Source organism: Bombina bombina, chromosome 11, assembly GCF_027579735.1.
Source record: "Bombina bombina isolate aBomBom1 chromosome 11, aBomBom1.pri, whole genome shotgun sequence".
Classification (NCBI taxonomy): domain Eukaryota; kingdom Metazoa; phylum Chordata; class Amphibia; order Anura; family Bombinatoridae; genus Bombina; species Bombina bombina.
Window position 1 is genome coordinate 69135424 of NC_069509.1, and position 12668 is coordinate 69148091.

The window sequence follows — 12668 nt, forward strand, 5'->3', positions numbered from 1 at the left end:
GCCTCCGGCTGCGGAGGAGCCGGCCTTTAGATTTAAAATTGAGCACCTATGTTTTCTTCTAAAGGAGGTTCTGTTGACATTAGAGGTTCCAGAGGCTAAGTTGCCTGATGAATCTTTGATCCCCAAATTAGACAGAGTGTACAAGGTCAGGGTAGTGCCTCTAACTTTTCCTGTACCTGTAAAGATGGTGAATATTACTAAAAACGAATCGGATAGAATTGGATCTTCCTTTCCCCTTCGCCTGCCTTTAAAAAATGATTCCCGGTCGCGGACTCTCAGCTGCAGTTGTGGGGCTCCATCCCTAAGGTGGATGGGGCTATCTCCACATTAGGTTAGCGTACTACTATCCCTCTTGAGAATAGCTTGTCTTTCAGAGAGCCAATGGATAAGAAAATGGAATGTTTTCTCAGGAAAATGTTTCAGCATACAGGATATTTATTTCAACCGGCAGCGGCTGTTGCCTGATTGCTGGAGTTGCGGCCTATAGGTGTGACTCCTTAGCGGATTTGATTGAGGTGGAGGGTCTCCTTGATGTTATCCAAGAAAGAATTAAGGCTATGAGTATTGCTAATTCTTTTATATGTGATGTAAACATGCAGATTATTTGTCTGAATCCTAAAATGTCTGGTTTCTCAGTGCAGCTCTGGCTGAAGTCCTGGTCTGCGGACATGACTTCTAAGTCTAGACTACTTTCCTTCCCCTTTAAGGGAAACATTTTATTTGGTCCAGGCCTGGACTCCATAATTTCCACGGTTACAGGGGGCAAGGGTGCCTTCCTACCACAGGTAAAAAGAACAAATCTAAGGGACAAGGATCTAAGTTTAGTTCCTTTCATTCTGAAAAGTCTCATCACCAGCAGTCCTCCTCTAAGCCCAAGCAAACCAAGAGCACTTGGAAGACGGCTTAATCCTGGAATATATCCAAAGCTGTATTGTGTAGGGGGCAGACTGTCACTGTTTTCAGATGCTTGTTCCAGGGACGTGCAGGATCCGTGGGTCCTGGAGGTCATAGCTCAGGGATACAAGACAGGTTTCAAATCTCTTCCACCCAAGGACAGATTTCTCCTCTCAAGCCTGTCTTTAAAACCAGAAAAGAGGGAAGCTTTTCTGGGGTGCGTACGGGATCTGTCCTCCTTAGGGGTCAATGTCCCGGTTCCTATTGCAGAAAGAGGTTTGGGATACTACTCAAACCTGTTTGTGGCCCCAAAGAAGGAGGGAACTTTCCACCCAATTTTGGACCTAAGGTGCTTAAACAAGTTTCTTAATGTCCCCTCATTCAAGATGGAGACAATAAGGTCCATTCTTCCTCTAGGAAGGGCGGTTCCACTATAGATCTGAAGGATGCCTACCTTCAAGTTCCAATCCACAGGGACCACTCCAGTTCCTAAGGTTTGTGTTCCTGGATCAGCACTTCCAGTTCATTTCACTTCTGTTTCTGTCTAGCTACTGCCCCAAGATTCTTTACAAAGGTTCTAGGAGCTCCCCTGGCTGTCGCCAGAACCCAAGGTATAGCAGTAGCTCCCAACTTGGATGACATTCTGGTCAAGCACCATCCTTTCGTCTAGCAGAGAACCATTCGATATCTCTTCTCTCTCTTCTTTGATCACATGGATGGAAGATAAACTTATATAAGAGTTCTCTCATTCCAAGCACCAAGGTAGAATTCCTGGGAACTATAATATATTTAATATCTATGAGGATATTTCTAACAAACCAGAGACAGTACAAGCTAGCTTCGGCATGTCTTGCCCTCCGCACCTCCTTAAGGCCATCTGTGGCTCAGTGTATGTGGCTCAGTGTATGGAGGTAATTGGTCTCATGGTGTCCAGCATGGACATAATTCCTTTTGCCAGGTTCTGTCTCAGACCACTACAGCTGTGCATGCTGAGGCAGTGGAATGGTGATCATTCAGATCTGTCTCAACAGATTTCCCTGGACAACCACCCGAAAGAATATCTCTCTTGGTGGCTCTGTCCAGATCATCTGTCCCAAGGAACATCCTTCTTAAGACCATCCTGGGAGACTACGTGACTATTGTAACTACGGACGCAAGTCTATCAGGATGGGGATCTGTTTGAGGTGCCAAGAAGTCATAGGGCCTGTGGTCTCAGGAGGAACGCTCCCTTCTGATCAACATTCTGGAACTTCGAGCAATCTTCAATGCTCTGAAGGCTTGACCTCTTCTGGGTTAGTGCCAGTTTATCAGATTCCAATCAGATAATATAACCTCAATGGCTTACATCAGCAATCAGGGGAGAACGAGAAGCTCCCTAGCGATGAGAGAAGCATCTCGGATTTTGGAGTGTTTGCTCTCAGTGATCCACATTCCGGCTGTTTACAACTGGGAAGCAGATTTTCTCAGCAGACAATCCTTCTATCTGGGGGAATGGTCTCTCCACCCTGAAGTGTTTGCGGAGATATGCTACAGGTGGGGGATGCCGGAGATAGATCTCATGGCATCTCGTCTCAATACCAAACTACCCAGATATGGGTCAAAGTCCAGGGATCATCGGGCAGAGCTAATAGATGCATTAGCGGTACCCTGGAGGTTCAATCTAATCTAACTTTTTTCGCCATTACAACTCCTTCCTTGGATAGTGGCCCGCGTCAAGCAGGAGCAGGCGTTAGTAATACTGATTGCTCCATCGTGGCCGCCAAGGACATGGTTCGTGGACCTAGTGTGGATGTCATCTTCTCCTCCATGGAAGTTACCTTGTCACTGGATTCTGCTGGAACAAGGTCCTTTTGTTCATCAAAATCTAGATTCTCTGAGGCTGACTGTGTGGAGATTGAACACTTAGTCCTAGCCAAGAGAGGCTTTTCTGAGAGAGTGATTGATTCTCTCATTCAAGCTCGTAAGCCGGTTACTTGTTGCATCTATGAGTGTGGAGAACCTACTTATTCTGGTGTGAACAGCGTGGATTTCCTTGGCATGAGGTTAAGGTTGCCAGGATTCTGTTGTTTCTGCAGGATGGTCTGCAGAAGGGGATTTCAGCCTTTTCTGTTTTACTGCACAAGAGGCTCTCTGAGCTTCGAGATGTTCAGTCTTTTGTTCAGTCTTTTGTTAAGGCTCTGATTAGGATCAGACCTGTGTTCAGATCTTCTGGTCCCCCTTGGAGTCTGAATCTAATTCTTAAAATTTTGCAACGGGCTACGTTTGAACCTATGCATGAGAATGATATTAAGTTGTTGTCCTGGAAAGTTCTCTTTCTACTGGCTATTGCTTCGGTGCGCAGAATATCTGAAATTGCTGCCTTGCAATGTGAGCCTCCTTTTCTGGTGTTCCATTCGGTTAAGGCTGTCCTATGTACTAAGTTAGGTTTTCTTCCTAAAGTCGTATCAGACCGCAACATCAATCAAGAGATTGTGGTCCCTACTTTGTGTCCTAATCATTCTTCTTCGAAGGAACGTTTACTTCATAATTTGGACGTGGTTCATGCCTTGAAGTTTTATCTTCAAGCTACTAAGGATTTTAGACAAGCTTCTTCCTTGTTTGTGGCATATTCTGGGAAACATAAGGGCCAGAAGGTCTCTTTGACTTCCTTATCTTTTTGGTTGAGGAGTCTTATCCACTTAGCTTATGAGACAGCAGGACCCTCAGATTAGGGTCCACCTCTCTTTTGTCCCTCCCGTTATCCTTGGGTATAAGTTTCACAACAGTAAGGAATGATGCCCTGGACTCTCCTTGTATTAACAATGAAAACATAAATTATGCTCAGATGGGCAGCCCCCTAAATTATAATTTTCTTCTGGTACCTTTTATACCCTGATATTTCTCCTACTATTCCTTGTTCCCTAGGCATAATTACTGGGGGATGGGGAAAGTGGGAGAGATATTTAATCCTTTGGCTGGGGTGTCTTTGCCCCCTCCTGGTGGCCAGGTTCAGTATTTCCCAAGAGTAAGGAATGATGCTGTGGACTTTCCTTGTACAGAAGGAAATTAAATTATCTGGTAAGCATAATTTATGTTTTCTCCCCCTCAGAGATTTTTTTTTTTTGTGCTGGCTCTTGTTTACATAGTTTTGAAAATGGAAGTCAATTGAAAAGTTATTTTATTGTTTTGAGGTTTCAGTAGTTCCTTCAAGTAAAATGTTGCCTATGTAGAAGATGAAACCATTTCTATTTGGGAAGTTTGTTTATTAGAGAACTAAGAAAAAAATTATAATAGGAGTAAATTAGAAAGTTACTTAATGATTCTATCTTAATCATGAAAGAAAAAAAATTAAGGTTTGTGTCCCTTTAAGCACTGACTGAATAGCTTTAATTGCAACTTAATTTTAAGCACACACTATGAGAAAATAAATAAAAGTATCAGGTAAAAAACAAACAAGCAAGACCCCTCCTAGTAAAGGGATACTTGAGACAGCTCACAGTTTTACCTAGGGACAAATCTGATCAACGAATAACTATTATTTTAAAAATGTGAAGCCTCTTTTAGATGATTGCAGGCTTCTCAAAAATGGACAAATATAGAGCATTTTATCTAGACTGACAAAATAAAAGTTCTTAATAAAAAAAGAAAAATCAAATCTCAGTGCTTAAAGTTGTAGAAAAGATTGAAATAATATTAGATTTGTATTATGTTAAAAAGGTATTAAATGTTAAATGTACTGTTCTGAACATGTTGGCAATTTGTAAAATAAGCAGGAAGTCTGTGAAATGTCTAAAGCTAAATTAATAATATGTGTTGGCACTATAAAGCAAATAATTTTCTTTGAACTATATGCCTTGAGTGAATTTGTTAGAAAACTATAAACAGGAATAATTTCTTCCAACATTTAATCTCTTAATCTATTTGAAGACTTCTGTCAAACCATATATCTCGGTTATAAATATAAACAAAGAAAACACACAAATAAAATGGTAAAATAACAGATCAGATAAAGAAAACTATTGTTGATAATCTTATTTAGTAACATTTAACAAAGGTTAATTTGTAAAACATTTAAAATATTCCCTGGTTCTACTTTGAAAACCAGAACTTTATAATTAAGGGCAATATTGGAGAAGAAAAGCAGGACATAGACTCCAATTTATCTGTCTATCTATCTATCTATCTATCTATCTATATATATATAATTCCCCTTCTCCGCCCCCTTCGTCAGACGGTTGGCTTCCCGATACGTCACTGCACACAATAAACTTTTGTTTCTTGAAAGTCCAGCGAATGCAGATCTATTACTTGGAATTGGATATTGCTGTTCCTGACACCCTGGCTCGTATCTTAAGGGGTGAGATTGCAAATCACTATGAACTTTTGTGTATATATATATATATATATATATATATATATATATATATATATATATATATATATATACTGTATATATATATATATATATATATACTGTATATATATATATATATATATATATATATACATACACACACACACACATACATAGATATTAAATTAGATAGATATACACACTTATAAGGATGTGGCTTGGTGTCCTAGCAGTGGAGTATGCAATTAACAAATTAAAAAAAAGATAAATAATCCTGACGTGAATCCGCACTTCTTCCAAAGGGGGCATTGTTTAATCATCCAGGATAATTGACGATCCCACTATTGTATGATTGGCTGTATAAAAGCAGGGTATGGTTCTATATTTGCATGTGCAAGCCTAAAAGGATACTAAACCCATTTTTTTTTTCTTTAATGATTCAGATAGAACATGCAATTTTAAGCAACTTTCTAATTTACTTCAATTATCATTTTTTCTTCATTTTCTTGGTATCTTTGTTTGAAAAAGCATGAATGAAAGCTTAGGAGCCGGACCTTTTGTGGTTCAGCACCCTGGATAGCGCTTGCTGATTAGTGGCAACATTTAGCCAGCAATCAGCAAGCGGTACCCAGGTGTTAAACCTAAAATGAGCCGGCTCCTGAGCTTTAAGTCCTGCTTTTTTTAAATAAAAATACCAAGAGAACTAAAAGATTGATAATAGGAGTAAAAATTGCATGCTCTATCCAAATCATGACAAAAATATGGGTTTAGTATCCCTTTAAATGTATTCATTTAAAATAAGCATTCAGCAAATAATTCTCATTTGAGTATAGCTGCATAGCAATGAAAACTGCAACGACCTTCAAAGCACATACAATTATACATGATAAGGTATCATAGCCTTTACTAATAGGATATTTTATACAATTATTAGAAATATGATAACAGAGTAACAATCTAAATGAATTAATTGTTGTTGAAAAAGTAAAAATATAGAAGGTTTGCATGTTATTTAACTGGATTTACAATGGCGTATTTTATCAATTATGTACACTCATAATATATCAGCACCTTTTATACAGATTTACAATTGCATGGACGTTTCAGTGTACTAAGTGACTAAGCATGTGGCATTGGATCAAGAGATGGACAGAATATAACCTTGCCTTGGAACAGTCAAAGCACAATGAAGTTACATTTATTGGCAAATTGTATGGCTTTGTCCTTCAGGCATCTGATGAAAGGATTTATTCATCAATGATATATAATTATTTGAACATTTTTATCTTGTGAATCTCAAAATAATTTATTGATAGAATATTGATAAAAAAAAGAATCACTCAACAATAACTAATAATGGATTTGACTTTTGCAGCAAATATGGCTATGGAAAAAATTGAATACCTTGATTTAGAATAGACTTGTGCATGATCGAAAAATTTGTTTCGGTTCGGATCGATTCAGATTTTTTCGAATTTTGGTTCCGATCGATTTGAATTCGGAAAAATTTGAATGAATTCATTTCGGATTCGTTTCGTATTCATTCAGATTTGAATAAATTTGGCTGGATTCAGTTCGATTCGGTTCAGTTTGATTCGGAAATTCGGAATTTCGGTATGTGTTAGGTGGGATGTGCTGTGTATTAGACTAGTATTATATACTGTATATTAGGTGTAACCCATAGCAGAGTGATATAACCTAATATACTGTACAATACTAGTGTAATCTGTGGCCATCCGAATCTACCGAATAAATCCGAACTAATTCGGATTTATTCGGTAGATTCGGTACTACCGTAATTCGGAAATTTTAATCGATCCGAATCTCCGAATTTAACAAATTCGTCCGAATTTGGATTCGGAACGAATCGAAACACACATGTCTAATTTAGAACTGAGAGGTACTGATAATGGGAAAATAAATACTGTAATATATAAAAAAAATACGTTTCAGGTAACAGTATTTTGAGATCATACAATATATCTTGGACATGTGATTAGAGCTATTCCTAGAAGTCAATTCAACTGATTACAAAGAAACAGCGCGTCAGATGAGTATTATTTATGATCTGATGGTGAATTAGCTTCTAGATTACAGCAAAAAAGATATAATTTGAACCAACTTGAATAAACGGAAATGGAGGTTGCAGGAATTTCGAGGCAAAGTTTGCTTTATGAGAGAACAGATAAGCAAAGGAAGACAGACAGTAGAATCAACTTTGTAGCTACCTATTCTCAGGAATTTAATAAGATAAAAAATATACGGCCAGATTACGAGTTTTGAGGTATGAGGGGTGCGGTACTAACTTGCACGTTATTGTCACCCATCACTTACATAGAGCACTGGTATTACAGGTTTTTACAAACCCGGCGTTAACAGACAAGAAGTGAGCGTAGAGAAAAATTGTGCTCAATACCGCACTCCAATACCAGGGCTGCTTAAGTGAGTGGTGAGCTGGCCGTACGTGCTCGTGCACGATATCCCCATAGACATCAATGGGGAGAGCCGGCTGAGAAAAAGTCTAACACCTGCAAAAAATCAGCGTAAATCTCAGTAACGCAGCCCCATTGATTCCAATGGGGAAATACATGAACCCCGAGTCTAAACACCCCTAATCTTACACTTATAAACCCCTAATCTGCTGCTCTGGACATCGCCGACACATACATTATACTTATTAACCCCTAATCTGCCGTCCCCAACGTCACCGCCACTAGAATAAACATATTAACCCCTAAACCGCCACACTCCCGCCTCGCAAACATTAGTTAAATATTATTAACCCCTAATCTGCCGCCCCTAACATCGCTGCCACCTATCTACGTTTATTAAACCCTAATCTGCCGCCCCCATCGTCGCCGCCACTATACTAAATGTATTAACCCCTAAATCTAAGTCTAACCCTAACACCCCCTAACTTAAATATAATTAAAATAAATATAAAGAAAACCTACTATTAATAAATAAATAATTCCTAATTAAAACTAAATACTTACTTATAAAATAAACCCTAAGCTAGCTACAATATAACTAATAGTTACATTGTAGCTAGCTTAGGGTTTATTTTTATTTTACAGGCAAGTTTGTATTTATTTTAACTAGGTAGAATAGTTACTAAATAGTTTTTAACTATTTACACACTACCTAGCTAAAATAAATACAAATTGACCTGTAAAATAAAACCTAACCTTAGTTACACTAACACCTTACACTACACTACAATTAAATACAATTACCTAAAATAAATACAATTAACTAAATTCAATAAAATTTGTTAAATTACAAAAAAAACCCCACTAAATTACAGAAAATAAAAAACAAATTACAAGATCTTTAAAATAATTACACCTAATCTAATAGCCCTATCAAAATAAAAAAGCCCACCCAAAATAATAAAACCCCTAGCCTAAACTAAACTACCAATGGCCCTTAAAATAGCCTTTTGCAGGGCATTGCCCCAAAGAAATCAGCTCTTTACCTGTAAAAAAAATTACAAACAACCCCCAACAGTAAAACCCACCACCCACACAACCAACCCCCCAAATAAAACCCTAACTATAAAAACCTAAGCTCCCCATTGCCCTGAAAAGGGCATTTGGATGGGCATTGCCCTTAAAAGGGCATTTAGCTCCATTGCGGCCCAAAGCCCTAACCTAAAAATAAAACCCACCCAATACACCCTTAAAAAATCCTAACACTATCCCCCGAAGATCCACTTACTTAGAGAAGTCTTCATCCAAGCGACAAGATGTCCTCAACAAAGCCGGCAGAAGTGGTCCTCCAGATGGGCAGAAGTGGTCCTCCAGATGGGCAGAAGTCTTCAACCAGATGGCATCTTCTATCTTCATCCATCCGGCACGGAGGGGGTCCATCTTCAAGACATCCAACGCGGAGCATCCTCTTTTATTGACGGACTAACAACGAATGAAGGTTCCTTTAAATGACGTCATCCAAGATGGCGTCCCTTAGATTCCGATTGGCTGATAGAATTCTATCAGCATATCGGAATTAAGGTTGAAAAATCCTATTGGCTGATTGGATAAGCCAATTGGATTGAAGTTCAATCCTATTGGCTGATCCAATCAGCCAATAGGATTGACCTCGCATTCTATTGGCTGTTCCAATCAGCCAATGGAATGCAAGCTCAATCCTATTGGCTGATAAAATCAGCCAATAGGATTTTTTCAACCTTTATTCCGATTGGCTGATAGAATTCTATCAGCCAATCGGAATCTAAGGGATGCCATCTTGGATGATGTCATTTAAAGGAACCTTCATTCGTCGTTAGTCCATTGGAAGAAGAGGATGCTCCGCATCGGATGTCTTGAAGATGGACCTGCTCCGCGCCGGATGGATGAAGATAGAAGATGCCATCTGGATAAAGACTTCTGCCCGTCTGGAGGACCAATTCTGCCCCTCTTGAGGACCACTACTGCCGGCTTCGTTGAGGTCATCTTGCCACTTGGATGAAGATTTCTCCCGGTAAGTGGATCTTCAGGGGTTAGTGTTAGGATTTTTTAAGGGTGTATTGGGTGGGTTTTATTTTTAGGTTAGGGCTTTGGGCCGCAATAGAGCTAAACGCCCTTTTAAGGGCAATGCCCATACAAATGCCCTTTAGTTAGGGTTTTATTTGGGGGGTTGGTTGTGTGGGTGGTGGGTTTTAGCGTTGTGGGGGTGTTTGTATTTTTTTACAGGTAAAAGGCCCTTTTAAGGGCTTTTGGTATTTTAGTTTAGGCTAGGGGTTTTATTATTTTGGGTGGGCTTTTTTATTTTGAAAGGGCTATTAGATTAGGTGTAATTAGTTTAAAGATCTTGTAATTTGTTTTTTATTTTATGTAATTTAGTGTTTGTTTTTTTTGGTAATTTAGCTAATTTTATTGAATTTAGTTAATTGTATATATTTTAGGTAATTGTATTTAATGGTTAGGTTAGGCGTTAGTGTAACTCAGGATAGGTTTTATTTTACAGGTCAATTTGTATTTATTTTAGCTAGGTAGTTAGTAAATAGTTAATAACTATTTAGTAACTATTCTACCTAGTTAAAATAAATACAAACTTGCCTGTAAAATAAAAATAAACCCTAAGCTAGATACAATGTAACTATTAGTTATATTGTAGCTATCTTAGGGTTTATTTTATAAGTAAGTATTAAGTTTTAAATAGGAATTATTTAATTATTAAAAGTAGGTTTTATTTATATTTATTTTAATTATATTTAAGTTAGGGGGTGTTAGGGTTAGACTTAGATTGATGGGTTAATACATTTAATATAGTGGCAGGGACGTTGGGGCGGCAGATTAGGGGTTAATACATTTAGGTAGGTGGCAGCGATGTTAAGGACAGCAGATTATGGGTTAATAATACTTAACTAGTGTTTGCGAGGTGGGAGTACGGTGGTTTAGGGGTTAATATGTTTATTCTAGTGTTTGCCATGTGGGAGGGCCTCGGTTTAGGGGTTAATAGGTAGTTTATGGGTGTTAGTGTACTTTTTAGCACTTTAGTTATGAGTTTTATGCTACGGCTTTGTAGTGTAAAACTCATAACTACTGACTTTAAAATGCGGTACGAATCTTGACGGGATAGGATGTACCGCTCACTTTTTGGCCTCCCAGGACAAGCTCATAATACCAGCGCTATGTGAGTCCCATTGAAAAAAGACTATACGCAATTTGCGTAAGTTGATTTGCGGTAAGGCCAAAAAAGTGTGTGGTGCCCCTAAATCTGCAAGACTCGTAATACCAGCGGTAGTAAAAAAGCAGCGTTTTGAGGCTTAACGCTGCTTTTTTACTCATAACGCAAGATTCGTAATCTAGCCGATAGTTATGAAGCCATTACTACGATTATAAAATGATACTAAATTGTTCCCCATTATTTATAATGGCTGTAGATTTGTGGCAAGATGAGCTCCAACTTTGGGAAATAGGTTGTCCCTCCCAATGTTACAAATAACAGGTGGCTCTACTAACTGATTTTATGTGGGGTTTTTTCAGTTGTGGGAGTAGAATATGTAAATCCTGTACATATGCAAATGTAGGGAAAACCTTTTTGTTTGTTAGTTACATCTCAGATTTTTATAACTAGAAATCATATAAATTGTAGTAGTAGATATGTTATTTATCTGATTATATGTAAATGGTGTAAGCAACAATATACATGTTGCAATACAGTGTTATATAGAAGATCCTTCATTACTTTATCTGTTGCAGTACATTTTAAAAATTGTGTTATTTCAAGTTTTGAGTTTCAAGTTATTGAACAAGTCCATAGACATCCACGGGGGGGGGGGGATAGAGAGCCCAGATTAAATCAGAGGGAAGTATATTGGATCTTTAGTCTGTAAACACAACAGCTACAAGACATGAATAAAGATTGTGATATAAGTCTAGATTTTTAACACACAACTAGGCACAATATTCCCCGACGCACACTTTTCTAAAAAGAGCAACTAAAACATCCCAATTAAAGGCATTTTAGGATCTGTTTTTGTAACATCTAAGTAGAATTCTAATTTAAGTATTTGTATTTTTTATATATGAATGTGTATTTGAATATTGAAATTTATGTATGCTATATATATCTTTAATTTGTATATACAATATCCTATTGTAACGTTTGTGAAAATCAATTTTCTATTGAATTGAAATAATGGTATAAATACGGTACTAAGAGGGAGGTATATGCTAAATTATTGTTTGCATTCAAAATGTTAGGTTTTTAAGTATTTTTTTCAATACTTTTGATACTTTTGTTTAAAGATGGACACTGTTGTGCTATGTTTTGTATGAACTGAGTTGAGAACTGAGTCCTGTCAGAGGTCCACCATTTAAGCTCACCACAGCTTTAATTTTAAGAGTTACACTATTTGCATGTACTTCCCCCCCTCCCCATTGGATCTGGTTTGAGTCCAGAGTGTGCCACTTGAAGTTAATGCGATTGATAAAATGGTACCTGAAATAGTAGAGAAATATATTTCTTTCATAAAATGATGATGGTCCAAAGTCCTCTATAACATATGGGATATATTTCCCTCCACTAGGAGGAGGTCAAGAACCCATACAAAACTTTAAAACCCTCCCATCTCTCTCTAGTTTTGTTCTTGGCCTTGTAGGAGATGTTTGAGAATAGAGGTTGTTCCAGCTACTTGCTTATGGATTACAAATTGGGAGCTCAGACCTATGTGAGACCCAGAGTCTCTGGGAAGTCTCATTTACAAAGAAGACAGAAAAGACTCTTCACAGCAGCTGAATGATACAGAGACACAGGAATACCCTGTTATGAAACATAGAAACATAGATATTGACGGCAGATAAGAGCCATAGGCCCAGCAAGTCTGCACGACCTTACCTAACAGTATAAACTTATCTAGTTCGTAGGATAGCCCTATGCTTGTCCCATGCATTTTTAAAGTCCCCCACAGTGTTTGTTGCTACTACCTCTTGAG